The sequence below is a fragment of the Motacilla alba genome, chromosome 6 (genome assembly GCF_015832195.1).
Source record: "Motacilla alba alba isolate MOTALB_02 chromosome 6, Motacilla_alba_V1.0_pri, whole genome shotgun sequence".
Taxonomy (NCBI): domain Eukaryota; kingdom Metazoa; phylum Chordata; class Aves; order Passeriformes; family Motacillidae; genus Motacilla; species Motacilla alba.
The window spans coordinates 10,395,494-10,409,700 of record NC_052021.1 but is presented as its reverse complement, the minus strand read 5'-3'; the positions used below and the strand labels follow the sequence as shown (position 1 = coordinate 10,409,700).

The window sequence follows — 14,207 nt, the reverse complement described above, 5'->3', positions numbered from 1 at the left end:
TACATAATCTGAAAGGAAACCCGGTAGAGAGTGCAAAGTGGTTCCTTCAAAAGGAAATAAATGCACATTGTGTGGCACTGAAGAGATTATAATCTCCTTGGAAATCGTTTCTATCAGTTTACATGGAAGTTAATTATTTTTCACTATGACAAGTGATTTGTTGTCTATTTGCATAAATAATAAATAATAAAGATGTACTTTCAGGTAGTACTGTGGAGACAAAGTAACTTTCTATTACACTGGCCAGTAAATGTCAGAATAACATCTGCATATATCTTCTCTTACTCCACTGTTTCCCTTTCTAAATTCTCTTGACTAAAAAAACTATGCCAAAAATATTATCCAAGATGAATTTTTTGAAGGTGAATCCATTTAATTATGTTTATTTTACATTTTTAAATGAAGTGACGTACAACAAAGGGTCATATCCAATCTCTTGGTTCTGTTCATATACCTGGAAACTGTAACATATTAAGTCTTCTGGTTTTGGGTACTCTTTAAAATTAGATTTTAGTTTTTTGGTTTGTTTTTTTTTTTTTTTTTTTAAGAACAACACTTGTTTTTCTAGTCTTTGTGCTTTTTAATTTATTTTCTTGTGCTTTTCCATGTGAAAACCTGTTTCCAAAGGCACCTGCTGCTTTGTAGTTCTCTGTGTTGTGTAGCTCCCATTTCAGTTTGCTTTGTGTTTGGTTTATTTTCTCCTTAGCTCGACCTTTAATGGTAAAGTGCAGAGCTTGTAGTGAACTCACAGATTTTTACCTCAGCCAAGTTTTATGTGCATGTGTCAATACAGAAGCTGTGTATATGTCAAAGAAAAAGGTGGTTTGTATCCTAGAAGTATGGGAAAGGACAGTTGATGAACAACAGGACTGGCTGGTACCTGTCTGACCTGGTTTTCACAGGGGATTCTGGCTTTAGTCTCTGAAGAGTAGAGGTTAAATCTGTGCAGATTCAACACAAAGCCCCAAAAAGGCTCCCAGATTAGGCTGCATCCAACAAGACCAAAAGCCCCATAGTGTTTATCTGGTGCAGACAGTATTTTTGTTTCTTTCTTTGTCTTGGTTGCACAGACATGCTTCTCTTTATTAGGAGATGCTTACTCCAGTTGGGTTCTGGCTGGATTGTTTCCAGAGTATTTTTCAGCCATGTGATAATGAGGCTAAGTGCTGCTGAAGCATCCTTTTTATACCTTCTGAAAACAAAAACTATTTTTTTTGTTGAGGTTTTCTTTCAAAATTATATTATTTACAGTATGTAAGGAGGAGGGGCTTTGGCTTGACATTGTCATGGGTCCACTGGACACACCCATAGCCCAAGAGGAACCTCTCTTTCTGCGTGAATGAAGAAGGTTGACATGAGTTAGGTATGTTTCTAGTCAGTTTTAAAATTTATCTTATATTTGAGCCTTGTCTGTTTTCAAAAGAGGAAAAGACAGGTCCAGTTCAGATCCATTTCTGTGTACTGGCATAATGTGTGCACATGCACTTGTTCTAAGGATGTTGAGCCTGGAAGGAAGACAATTGGACTTTCTGCTGCAGCTGGACAGTGAGAGCATTTTGTTCAGGAGTGAAATCAGTAATGTAGTTGTCTTCCTTCTCGTGAGAGAAAAAAAAGTAAAACCACGCTGATAAGTGGCACTCAGTAGCAGAAGTGTTTGTTATTTGCATGACCTGAGGAGTGTAAAAAGTATTTGACACAGTAGTCAAGCACAGTATTATCATCTTCAAAGGCTCTGGGTTTGCACTGCCAGAACTTAGGTTTGTGGTTAAATGTGTTTGGATTAGGAAGAGAATGGCTGAAGGGTGAATTTGGAGGTGGCTTCAGAAAGAAGCAATTTTTTAAAAGCAGCACTAAATTATTGAAAGCTGGAAAATGCAATGAGGGCTCTTTTGTCTGGGCTGCACATAGCCAGCATGGCTGGTGTCAGTCAAGCTTTATGAACACATCCAGTGCATTTGAGTTTCATGGGGTTGCTTAGGGTGTTCTGGTGGTGAATGTGCTGTTGATGACACATCTGCTAACATTTAGCTCATTTGAAGTTTGCATGCATAAAGTATTGAAGCAATGTTTTTGTCTTACCTTGCCTGTGATACCACAGGTTATATTTTCAGAATATACCCTTGTCATGACTGGGAAGTGAATCTGCACCAGTCACTTGATAAATAGCAAGGATTTTGTTGTAAAGTTGTTACTCACGTACATGGGCCAAAGCATCTTGATTTTTTTTGGTCATTTTTTTTTAAATAGCCTACTAAAACAAACCAAGCTTGTTCTGCGTAGCTATTATCTGCATATTATTTGCATAGTGAAAATAGTGTGCCATGGCCCTGCAGTACTTTTAACACCAGCTTCTTACCTCATTCCAGATGTATGTTAGGCAGGTCTTGACTTTGCATCACAGATATTAATACAAATTATGCATTACTTAATACGGATACTAGATCACGTCCATGTAGTTTAATTCAACTAACTGATGAAGGTATTTAAGATTCTGTTTTCAGGAAACACTTCTTGAAACTACTAGATGGTGTTTCAGAGTTCCTGAATTGGCATCCAGGGCTTCTTGTAGTCAGAACTGCCAGCTGCTACCTTCCTTCAGCTCAAAGATAGGATTAAAATCCTAAGGAAAAAATGTTTAAAACACACACAGATGAATGTCAAAACACTCCAAGCATAAGCTCTATGACTGGACCTTTAAGCGTCACAGGTGTAACAGCCTCCACTTCCCTTAATATCTCTACTCTTGACAAGGTTTTCTGGCTATAAGAGAAAGTTGTTAAAAAAGAGTCCAAAACAATCCAAACACAAGTAGTTTGAGAAGTTTGGTAATCTTGGAATATGAGAGAAACTTGCTTAAACCATGAGAGCCTCAGACATGTGGGAACCTAACAAAATAATAATGTCACCAATAGGGGAAAAGGCTGCATGGCAAAGCTACCCAGGCTCACAGTCTCTGTCTGAGGAGGAAATCTGTCAGCCATGCTAACAGTGTGCAGGAGAAATCCCTGAACTCTCTCAGTCATCTTCTTCATTATATGGAGGATATAATAGTGGGACAAAAAGAACAAAAAGAACAGAAACAGCAGTTACATGGTGGAAGGAAAGTATATTTAGAATGTTACTTCAGCTTTCTTTGTCTGGGCTACCTCCTCTGTAAATATAGCTAACAGCAATGGTAGAACAGTTTTATTTCCAGCATTTTAAATACAACCTTAATACAACTTTATGCACAAGAAATTTTTCTGTAGCCCTATTTGTATCTATAGGATTGGGAACTTATTATGACATAAATTGTAGAAATGTACTCCTGTACTATCCTTTATAGTGTTCTGGAGCAGCCCTGCCTAGCCCAATGAGTCCTGAAAGGTAAGTTGTATGTAGGCTGCAGATATTTCTTTTAATGTGCTTTTATGCTGAGGCAAAGTAAAACCTTTAAAGCTTTGGCTGTTCTGTGGGCATATTCCAAAGTGGGGAATGAGGCATTGAAAATGAGTTTATCACCTTTACCTCACTTTACCAAATTGCTCCTTTTCACCTACAAGTATTTTGTTGTTAGCATTGAAAGTTACTTCTCTATGTAAACTGTGTATTTCAATTTTACAGTGTTCAGTATTAATTTTTTTTCATCATATTGACATTGCCATTTGTCCCATTTGACTCAGAAGCTTGAGTAAAGAGGGATCCTCTATCAAATATTGGGAATATTATCCAATCCTTCCGCAGAATAAATGTGTTGTTTCCTAGAAGAATAAAAGTGGGCTGCAAAGCTTATAGGTCACCAAGCCATGCTCCTGCTGTTGCAGTCAACCCCATCATGTAATTTCTTCTGTAATCTGACCATACTTCACTCATAATCTGTGTGAACCAGCCACCAGAAACAAGGTTGGTTTAGCATCCCTGCTCTGAGGATTTCAACACTTTTCAGCTGCCAGACAAAACTTAGACCAAAATGTGTCAATTTTGTGTTTCATTAAAATGCTTCATTTCAACTTTGATTTTTTTTTTTTGTTGTTTCCATGTTATGCTTGAGCTTTGTTAAACTGGCTTTTTCAAATGTCAAAAGTCTTCTTCCTACTGAGTGAGCTATAGCCTGTGGTCTTATAACACTAACCTGTGACAACATGGCACACATGTTTCTCTTTGAATCTCATCAAAGAGAAACCTGCAAGTGTCATATCTGGAACCTGCAGTTGCTCATTCTTAGATTACTGTAGCAAAGGATCAAACTCCCTCTTCTGGAAGACTGGGACTGTAGATAAGAAAAACAACTAAAGCTAGGTTACAAATGAAAAAATGTCTTCCCAAAAATGTATTAAAAACCCCAAGACTCCCGCTAATGTCCTCAAAAAAAAAAAAACAAAACAAAACAAAACAAAAAAAAACCCAAAAAACAAACCAAAAGCTCCCCAAGAAAATCAGCAAAAATCTTAGGCATTTAATTTTATTTGGTGTTCCTCCTATTTAGTTTTGTATATGTAAGATCATAGGATAAATTATGTTGAAAGAGAAGTCTGGAGAACTCAGAAAGTTCAGCCTCCTGCTTTAAGCAGACATGGCGTTGAAGTCTGTGCTACTGCACTGGACACCACAAAGTTTTTTTGCAAAGGGACTCTTATCAAATAGAGGATAAGGAGCATCACCATTGTGAAATATCTTTAAAATATATTTACAAATAATTTGAATACATAAACTGAAACTTGTGCCTCTCACTGAATGACTGATTTTCTGGGGCCTGAATAATTTTTTTGTTAAATCTACTTAACCTTTCTGAATTTGTCAGAGTTCCTTCTGAATTTGCTTTTTTTTTTTTTTTCTCCTATTTTGATTTCTAGAAGGTATAGGAGAAAATAAGATTTTGCTGTTGGAAGGACTTCAAAGGTTGCATGGAAATAGGGGCAGTTAGGAGTGGGAGACTACCCAGAGGTGGATATCTGAGTTTTGTGGAGGACAAGTCCTTCTTAAACAGATTTAACATGGGACTTACTTAATTCCAGAAAGAACTTTTGAAATCTAGATCTAAGTCTAAATTTTGTAGCTTAACTTAGTCTTAAAAAGAAAAGGTTTTAAGTCCCTCTGACTTAATTATTTCATCTGTTCAAGACTTTTTATTCAGAAAATGCATATGAAGGGAGAGGTTGTAGACCATGCTTCTTTTCTAGAGGCTGTCATTTTATACTGTCTTATCAAACTAATGGCACAGTGCCACACCACCTGTGTGTTCACAAAAAATATTAATGTTGCTCTAGGATGTTAAGCTTTTCCAAAAATTAAATAATCAAAAGGTGGTATTTTATTGGCTTGTAAAATTAGGTTTTAAAAGCAAAAGATGTGGTGACTACAGTCAAGGGAAATCCCCAAAAATGACAAGTCAGTAGAAGATCTGTTAGCCTCCATCAAGTGGACCTGATGTTTCTCTCAACTGCAGTCTCTTTATAAAGGTGTATTACCAGAGTTCTTCCAGTTCAAATGCATCACCAATTAACCTAGATGAGTCCTAATGCATTAATGGATTGAAAGGAAGGAATTGCCTTAATTGAAATAGTAATAAAGAGGAAAAGCAACACAATCTCTCCAGAAGTTTCAGTGAGTTTAACTGTAGGTGAGAAAAGATGCCTCAAATGAGAGACAGGCTGAGGAATATGAAACATCAGCAAGGTAAAATAAGAAAAGATAGCCCTGAGGCAATGAGGAACATCTCTTCCCTCCTCTTTGATCATCAGGCGTGTAAAGACCTTGGAATATGATCAATAAAAGATGATGTGTTTCCAAATGTGAGTTGTATTGAAGCTGTAAAATTTGACTTTCTGTGAGTAGTATGAAACTTCTTGATTTGTTTTGTTGCTGGTTTTGTTTATTTTTCCTTAAAATAAGAATTTGGGCTTTATTCTGCAGAGCTGGAATGGAATGTTCCAAACCAGAAGTGCAGCGTTAACAAAGCTTCAGTAAAAGTGTTCACTGGTGATAACTGGAAGCATGAATGTGTCCATTATCAGAATGTCCTGAAACATTAAAGTCAAACAGAGATTAACTGAAGTCACAGATTTGCCACTAATGCCATGGGCAAAGAAAATCAGTTCCAGTTTTGATATTATTTCTTACAATCCTAAATGCAAAATTTAAATTCGTAGGAAGCACCTAATAATACCTGATTCTATGGATAAGCTAACAGTGACTTGTCCAGAATGCGCAGTGCAGATGTTTTTGAGTAACTTTTTTTAATTTCTTGTTTTCTCTGTCAGTGCTGTAAAATAAGTTTTTTGAAAACAGAAGGGTATTGGAAATCTTCATTTTTCTAATGAGGGAGGAGAGTATTGTGAGTTTATTTGTCTTCTAAATTTGTGTTGCTCTTCTCAAGTCAAAACAGAAAAAATAATGTCCTCATGTGAGTGCTTTTTCTTGACAATCCAGGAGAGTGCTGTTGCCAAATATTAAGCTGAATTGCTTTCATTTCTTTTGTGTGCAATAACAGAGGTGGTTTTTCCCTACTTTCTTTGAATTACCAGTCCTTTAAAAAAAAAAAAAAAAAAACCAAACCAGCAGTGAGTTTGCTCAGCTACTCCCCACACCTTCTGGTTTTCTTTCTGGAAATATTAGTAAGGGGGTTACAGTTTATTTCCATTTAATATTTAAGTTTTAAATTACATGTCAGCCTTTACTAAATTCATATGGATCTTTATTTAGGAATTAGCTGAAATAACATTAAAATAAAAAGTCATACAGGTTTATTTGGAAAATAGAAAAATTCAATCTGAATTAGACTAAATTTGTTTTATTAGTTCTAAAGAACATTAGTTCCTTATTCTTCTCTGTTCATCTCTTCTCCTGGAAGACAAGAATGTATTGGCATCTGGTTACTCAACATTGTTTTATTTTCAAAACTTTTAATTTGAAGTATTCAGTTATGTCTGGTTTTGCCATGGCTTTTACACCACAGATGGTCTTCTGGAATTCAGCTTGTGCAGGCTGCATCTCTGTAGACATCCTTACAAAGAAGCTGGACTCAGACAAATGCAGTATCTTTGACAGCAGGGAAATAAACACTGAACAAACCTCAAAAGCCCTTGTTTCCTTCTTCTTCTTTAAAAACTGCATGTATGTGGAAGGATAATAATGAAATTGAACAAGTAATTTTATATGGAGTCAGTACAAATCCCAAGGAAGAAAGAAAAGGGAATCTCTAGCAATACAAACCCCAGCCAACAAGAAGTTTTCATCAGCATGTTTTTCTGTAAGCCATGGTTGCTATAAATCAAAAAGGAAATGAAAGCCACCTCGTGGAGGGGAGTTTGAAGGCTGCCTTTCCAAAATACCATTCATCTGTGAAATCTGGGACTTGTGTCTAGTTGAAGAATTTCTAGGTCTTTGTGTAGTGATTTTTGCACCTGTATGTTAGGGAAGTTTACCATCTGATGGTCGAGTCGCTCAGCTAGGGCTCGTTGTGCAAGAGCCCCAGCAGATGGCTGTGAACAGAGGTTACAGTGTTACATAAGGACTGTGGCTGGGAATCGCTGCTCCCGCTCTGCTGCCAGCCGGGAACATCCCGGGGCCTCCGTGAGAGGCGGTGCAGCTCTCCCAAAACAGGCACCTTCTGAAGTGATGAGCCTCTGAAACAGCAACTCATCCTATCCCTCTTACAAACACATTGTGATTTTCTGAATCTGCTGTTGGCCATTTTGTGGCTGTGCAAGTACAAATAGAGTTGAAGTCTATGTTCTGTGACACCCTGGAAGCCCCTTCTTTCGCCTGCTACCCTAAGTAACTAACTTTTCTGACTTGTGTACTCTTTACTGACAACATGTTACTGTTGGTGTCAATCTCCCACAGTCTTTTGGAAGGACTTCCCTAATTTTGCCTGGATGGATAAGGTGCAGTCAATCACTGACTTGTCAGATCACAATTTTGAGCCTCCTTGGAGAAAAATTCAGCAGGGTAGTGACCATAGTTCATGCTCAGGGAGAAAAGTGTAAGGAAAGATGGGCCATCATGAAATGACATGTAGGAGAATTGCACAAAACATGACTGTAACTTAGCTGAAAGCATTCATTTTGTCGAGTTCTTGTCTTTGTAAATTAGCTACTCAGTTGTCCAAGAGGATCTTACTTTAGCAATGCTATTTCACTTTACATCACACTTCTGATGTTGAATTCTTCATGGTTGATTGAGATGGCATGGTATAGGTTTCTTTAAGATGTTGTTGCCTACTGCAGGAGCTAGTAAGGATGCATGGAGAAAAGAGATGGATTTCTCTTATTGGCAGTTAATCCTATGCCTTTGAACGTGTCTGTATTAAATCTAAGTCTGAATTGAATGCTTTGCCGTCTCCTATGAGTGGTTCTGCATTAAATGATTCTAGTAAAAAATGCAGCAAGTTGGGAGCAGGTGCTGGGGGGTTCCTCATCTTGTTGTCTGTCCAGAGTACACTTTTATGACTGTAAGTAGTGAACAGCAGGAAGATGAATTCTGCACTGCACAGGCAAAAAGCTGAGGATCAGTCCAATGCACACTCATTGCCTTGAGAATAAAAACATTAAGAGGCTCATATGTGAGAGCAAAAATTTCTTCCAAGAGTATTTCTGCTGAGTGTTCTGATCATCTTTCCAAAATGAATACCTCAGAAGAGCTCTGTGCTCTTAGCTGATCTTCACTCTTTGCATTAAGTCCTTACTCCACTACAAGGATGCTCATTAAGGCAATTATTGTTGTTAGGCTTTTCACTTCGCTTAGAGCTTCTATCCATTTTGATTCAGCTAATTTGAACAATCTCTGCTCATGTAGGAAGATCAGGAATAAGTATCATTCAAAGTTAAAGTAGTGAGTGCTCTGTGTTGCTGTGAAGACCAAATTCTGTGAGGGCAATGTGGGTATGTACATACCTGCCTATGAGAATGGCAGTCTTACTGAAAACATTATGGGTCAGTATTACTGTGAGTTTGATTACCATATCAAAGTTATAATCTTTTGCTAATAAAAACAGTACTGAGACTCCTGAAGGCATTTTCAGGCTCATTTCTTAGGCCTACCATGAAACACTTATATTTAGCACCAGGGAATAGCTGCTTCTGGTTAAAACTTCACTGTGCAAACCCAGCAATTTATGTAATTATTATTTCCTGGATCAGAAAGATCAAATGATAGAATCTTGATCTCACTGGGACTGGTAAATGTTTGTTAATGAATCCTTCAAGATGGCATTGTCCTCATGTGCCTTTCACGCCAGGTATGGCTGCTGTTTTCTAGTGGGTTTTGTATCGACCCGTAGGGAGTCAAAATTGCCAGCCATGAGCATATGTATTCATATTCTTCAGTGATAAATTTGCTCATGGCAGGAATTTCTTAAAGACACATTTCTTAAACCAGATCAGTGTTGGCCCAGAAGCAAATCAAGGAGCAGACTCTTGATGAGGCTATGTTTGGAGGACCAGATTCACTTCCAGCCATTTCAGCAAGCACCATGCTCTCAAGGTTCCTGGCTCTTTGCTCTCACTGCAGGTACCTGTTTGCTCTAGAGGAAAAAGTACAATTGTTTGCTGCCATCAACAGTCAGAAGTTAATAAGGGGCCTGGGAGACAGAAAGCTCTTTTCTCTTGTGACTTCTGCACACAGCCTAACAGGTTTGACAATGCAGCTCTGGATGGTCATACAAAGAAACAGTACTGAAACATGGAATAAGTGACAGCCGAAGCCCTGAGTGTCATTGCCCATTGCCTTTCTGTAAGTAATTCTGCTCTTTGACCTTGTCTTCCCCAATCACTTTAACACTTCAGCTAAGTTAGCGAGAGGAGAAGATTTGAGTGTGCTACATATGCTGCTAAGATGCCAGATTGTTTGGTTTTTTAATCTTTTACCTTCTATCCCAACATATCTATTTTATGTCCCTCCCCATTTGTGAGGGGCTTTTTCCTTCAGCATCTGAATTCTTTTTCTATTAGTGAGTCTTCTCTCTCTGCTAGTCTTTGCTTCCACTCAGTATTTGCCATGTGCTTTCCTGTGATTCCTTCCCACACTGTCACTGCACGTGGCCTTTACTCCCTCTCTGACACCAAGATTTGACTCCCCTGTTTCCAATCTTCCAGATGAATGTCTTAATCACAAACAGCTTTTCACAGGCTGTCTGGTCTGTCTCATTTAGGCTTCCCTTTCATCCTTATCTAAAATGTTTACTTTTGCTCCATTATGGAATAAAAAAAATATAATTTACAGTTTAATTTAGTATCCAAAATGTTCTTTAAATGTTTACAATGAACAGATGTCCACATTTCATTTTGTTTCCAAAGGAGTTGGCTCCAATTATCTCTGAAGATACAGGGAGAGGTTAATACTTAATGCTTATCAGGAGAAAATATCCACTGTGTGGGCTGCTTGTGAAAAGCAGCATCTAAATTTAACCTGGATTCTTGTTTTGTTTGCTTTTAGTAAAACTGATTTTTTTCTTGAAAAAGGGTTGCATTTTCAATACAGACTGGTTTTATGTGTCTCGACAGTGCTTTTATTGTGAAAGCTTTTTCAGGTTCAGAAGGAACCTTATCTAGTACAGGAAAAAAAAGCTGAGAATTATCAGAGAACAGAATACTTGTCCATGACAGGTGAAAGACAGGTTCAAGTCCTTGACCTGATTTTGCTCTCTTGCAGGTGAATGCCTAGATCACAGCACAGAAAAAGGGTCATTCAGTGTCTTTTTTTTGCATTGGTCGTTGTAGATTTTTTTCCTTTTTTTAAAGCTTTCCCTGCTATTTCCCAGCCAGCTGTAGTGGTGAATCAGTAAACTTGAAATTTCTACTGTAGTGAAATGTGTATTTTTACAGTATAGCCCTACCTTAGAGCACAACACAGAATTTTGCTTTAATACTTATCTACATTATAGAAGGTGCTGGAGTTTACAAAATGTTAAGATACTGACTTAGGTCTCAATCTTGAAAAAAATACTGGTGGGTATTGTTTCTCAAGATAAATACTAAGATATTGAGCAGATTTGAAGCATCCAGCTGAATTATTTGCTTTAACTTGTGGTTTGCATCATAAATTTGCCATTTTCTTGGTAATGAGATGACCTAGTGCATTTTAACTCTGGACTTAATGAGTCCTTCTGAAAAAACTCCCTAGAAGCTGAGCATCTCTAAAGTGGGAGCCTGGCTCCTGCTGGCGGAGGAGCTGTCCCTGAATGGCTCCGTCTGCATCTGGCAGACAATGCAGTGCACTGATGGGGGAAGAGTGTCCTTTTGAAGGAGCTTGTTGGTCTGTGGAGATTACCAGTTGTAAATATAAATACGTATATATGTTAATATATATAAAAGCAAAAGGTAATTTTGTTTCTGTGAAGACTTTGTGTTCCAGTCTGATCTAGCTGTCTTTGACAGTTTGGTCTCCTATTAATGCCATATTAATTTACTGTCTTTATCAGTATCCACGTTTTGAACAACCCTTGTGGTCAGGATTTGTTTAGTGTTCAGTAAATATTCAAAGATGTAAATGCTTTTAAAGCATTGAAATACAATTAGTACACTTCTGAAGAAAAGATTACTTATTTCAAAAGAAACTGGGTTAAGCCATATATATAGATGTCTGGAGAACTCCAAGTAAAAATGCTGCTCACCAATGCCATTCTTAGTAATTTATTATTAATTGTATTGGCATTGAAAACATGGTGACTAAAGCCTGGAGAAAAGGGAGCTCAGGAGAGACCTTATCACTCTCTACAACTCCCTGAATGGAGGCTGTAGACCGGTGGGGTTGGTCTCTTCTTCCAAGTAACAATGACAGCACAAGAGGAAATGGCCTCTGTTGTCACAGGGGAAGTTTAGGTTGGGTTTTGGTTGGGTTTAGGTGGGTTCTTTACCAGAAGGGTGGCCAGGCATTGGAGTGGTCAGGCTGTCCAGGGAAATGGTGGAGTCACCATCCCTGGAGGTGTTAAAAAGACATCCCACAGTGGCACTAAGGGACACGGTGTAGCAGTGGCCTTTGACAGAATTGGGCTGGACTCGATCTTGAAGGTCTTTTCCAAACGCAGCGATTTTGTGACTGTGTGATTCTGAGAGGCAATGTTACTACGTGAGTTTGTAAGTAGAAGATGACAAGTTGGGCCCAGTTGGGGTGGTGATAAGGACACTTCCTTAAGGTGTCATCAACTGTAATGGTGGTTGATAAATATAGAGATGCATCTGTTTGGAGAGATCATGACCCATTTCAGTTGGTTCTTGCTTTATAAGCTTTCTGTGCCTTTGGAGGTACATTCAGGGTAACCTATTTCTCCCTCCAGGACTTCTGCTTTCCTCAATCCTGCCTTAGTGAGAAAGCTCTTACCAGAAGTTGTTGTGAAAGCAGGAAAGGCTCTGCCTGATTTGTCATACCACCCTGCATATGTATGAATAAAAATAACGTTAATTTTCCTATGTAGTAAATGGGTGAGATGTATTTTCCTGCTCCATCAGAGGCTAATTAGAATATGGCAAATTAAGAAAAAGCCAAATTTAGGTGTTATAGGGTGATATATAGAGAAGATTAAGTCTTCTAACTATTTAGGGAGCTCCAATAAGACAACCTGAGGAAGACTAAAAGTCATAGCTGCTCAATGTCTGTGTCTGTCCTTAGTACAGGGAAATTATTCAGTATCTGCTAGGGCAGATCTGCAGTGAGAGCAGGGACATCAGCCCTGCTGTGTTGGCAGAACATCACAAATCCTGAACTGCTCAGCTGAACTCAGTGACTTGGAAGCATCGCCAAGCTGACTGCTGGAATTCAGCATGTATGAAAATGAATTTTTTTCTATTTATTTTTTATTTTTTAACCATAAGAGAAAACTAAAAAAAAAGTAAAGGAAGATGACAAGGAAACTTTTATATATATAGGAATTTAGAGTGTATATATATATATATATATATATATATATATATATATATATATATATATTTAGGTATTGGGCTAGGTTGAGTTAGACCTTGCTTAGCTTTTTAATTTGGGACACTTTAGGTATATATCAAGTGAATGAAATAATGCAACATCAGCAATATGCCTCTTGGGTCAATAGTGCTCAGTATTTGTAAAACCTTTCTAAAATTCAGCAGAATTTTAATAGTTAACGTCTTATTCTTATGTTACATAAAATTCAGATCTCTCTACACTTCCCTGCTGCACAGCACATTCAAGATGGACAAGGTGGATGCGATTTTTAAAAAAGTGCTTTTGTGGGAGTTTTTCCATTGCCGTTGTTGTTTTAAAGTTTTTTTCTATATACTGTGCAATTAGTTTTTGCTCAAGTGAAGAGACTTGCTAAAATGAATTCTAAATTGCTTGCCCAGAGTCTCCTGTATGTCTTAGCTTCCCAGCTGAGTTTCTCCTGAAAATGAAAATTCCTGAAGCTTTAAGTCAGAATGGGATTTACTAAGATGAGAATGAGACTTACTCAAACCTTAAAATAAAAATTACTTATGTTTAGAGGGGTCAAAAATAAAAAAGGTATTAAAAGAGGCTTGATCTTCCCTGCCTTCCAGTCATGACCCTAAATCAAGTGGTTTGGAACAACCAGGCTGAGTTCTTCCCATTTTGATCTTTTATATAAAAATGTTCCTTCTTATGTGCTGACAAAGACCAAAAATTTTAGTAGTCACATCTCATCTTTACAATGTGCTTTACTTTCAACAACCCTTCAGTGGCTGACAAGTTGCCTGTCAGTGCTTCGATCCTTAGAATTACTCCACTAAAATCCCTCCATAGATTCTCCAGTTTGATTAATCTGAATATAATCTACACATTTCTCAGTGAAAAAAATATGTCTACTTTGCTTAATGAAAATTGGTCAGTTTTAGGGAGTAAACCTAATGTGAATAACTTGGAATCCTTTGCCAACATCTACATGTGCTGAAAACCATTTAAAGTTGATTGCCAGGGGAGAATTTGAATAAATTTGTTTTAAGGGATAGGAAGTGCACATTGAAAATTTATGACATGTACCTTCTGTTCTAGCTGCTGTGGGCTTTTGCTTTTTCTCTACAATCATTACAGCATAGTACTGTCCTCAGCCCAAAATACAGGAAGAACAATATGAACGTAATTCACGCCTATAATACCCTTCAGTGCCTACAGAGCTTGGAGCTGACAAGTAGTTTGGAGAGCAGGATGGCAGATAGCCTGTCTGAGCAGAAGAAAGAGCAGCAGAAAAGGAAATATTATTGCCGAGAGAGATAGTAAAGTTTAAAAGGTAGTAAATGAAGCTG

At 37.8% G+C, this 14,207-nt stretch overlaps 1 protein-coding gene across 1 annotated transcript in view; it reads left to right on the top strand.

Annotated features, from left to right (window-relative positions):
- NRG3 (neuregulin 3) overlaps positions 1-14,207 on the top strand; it is a 352,731-nt gene that overhangs the window by 246,159 nt on the left and 92,365 nt on the right. The window lies entirely within an intron of this gene.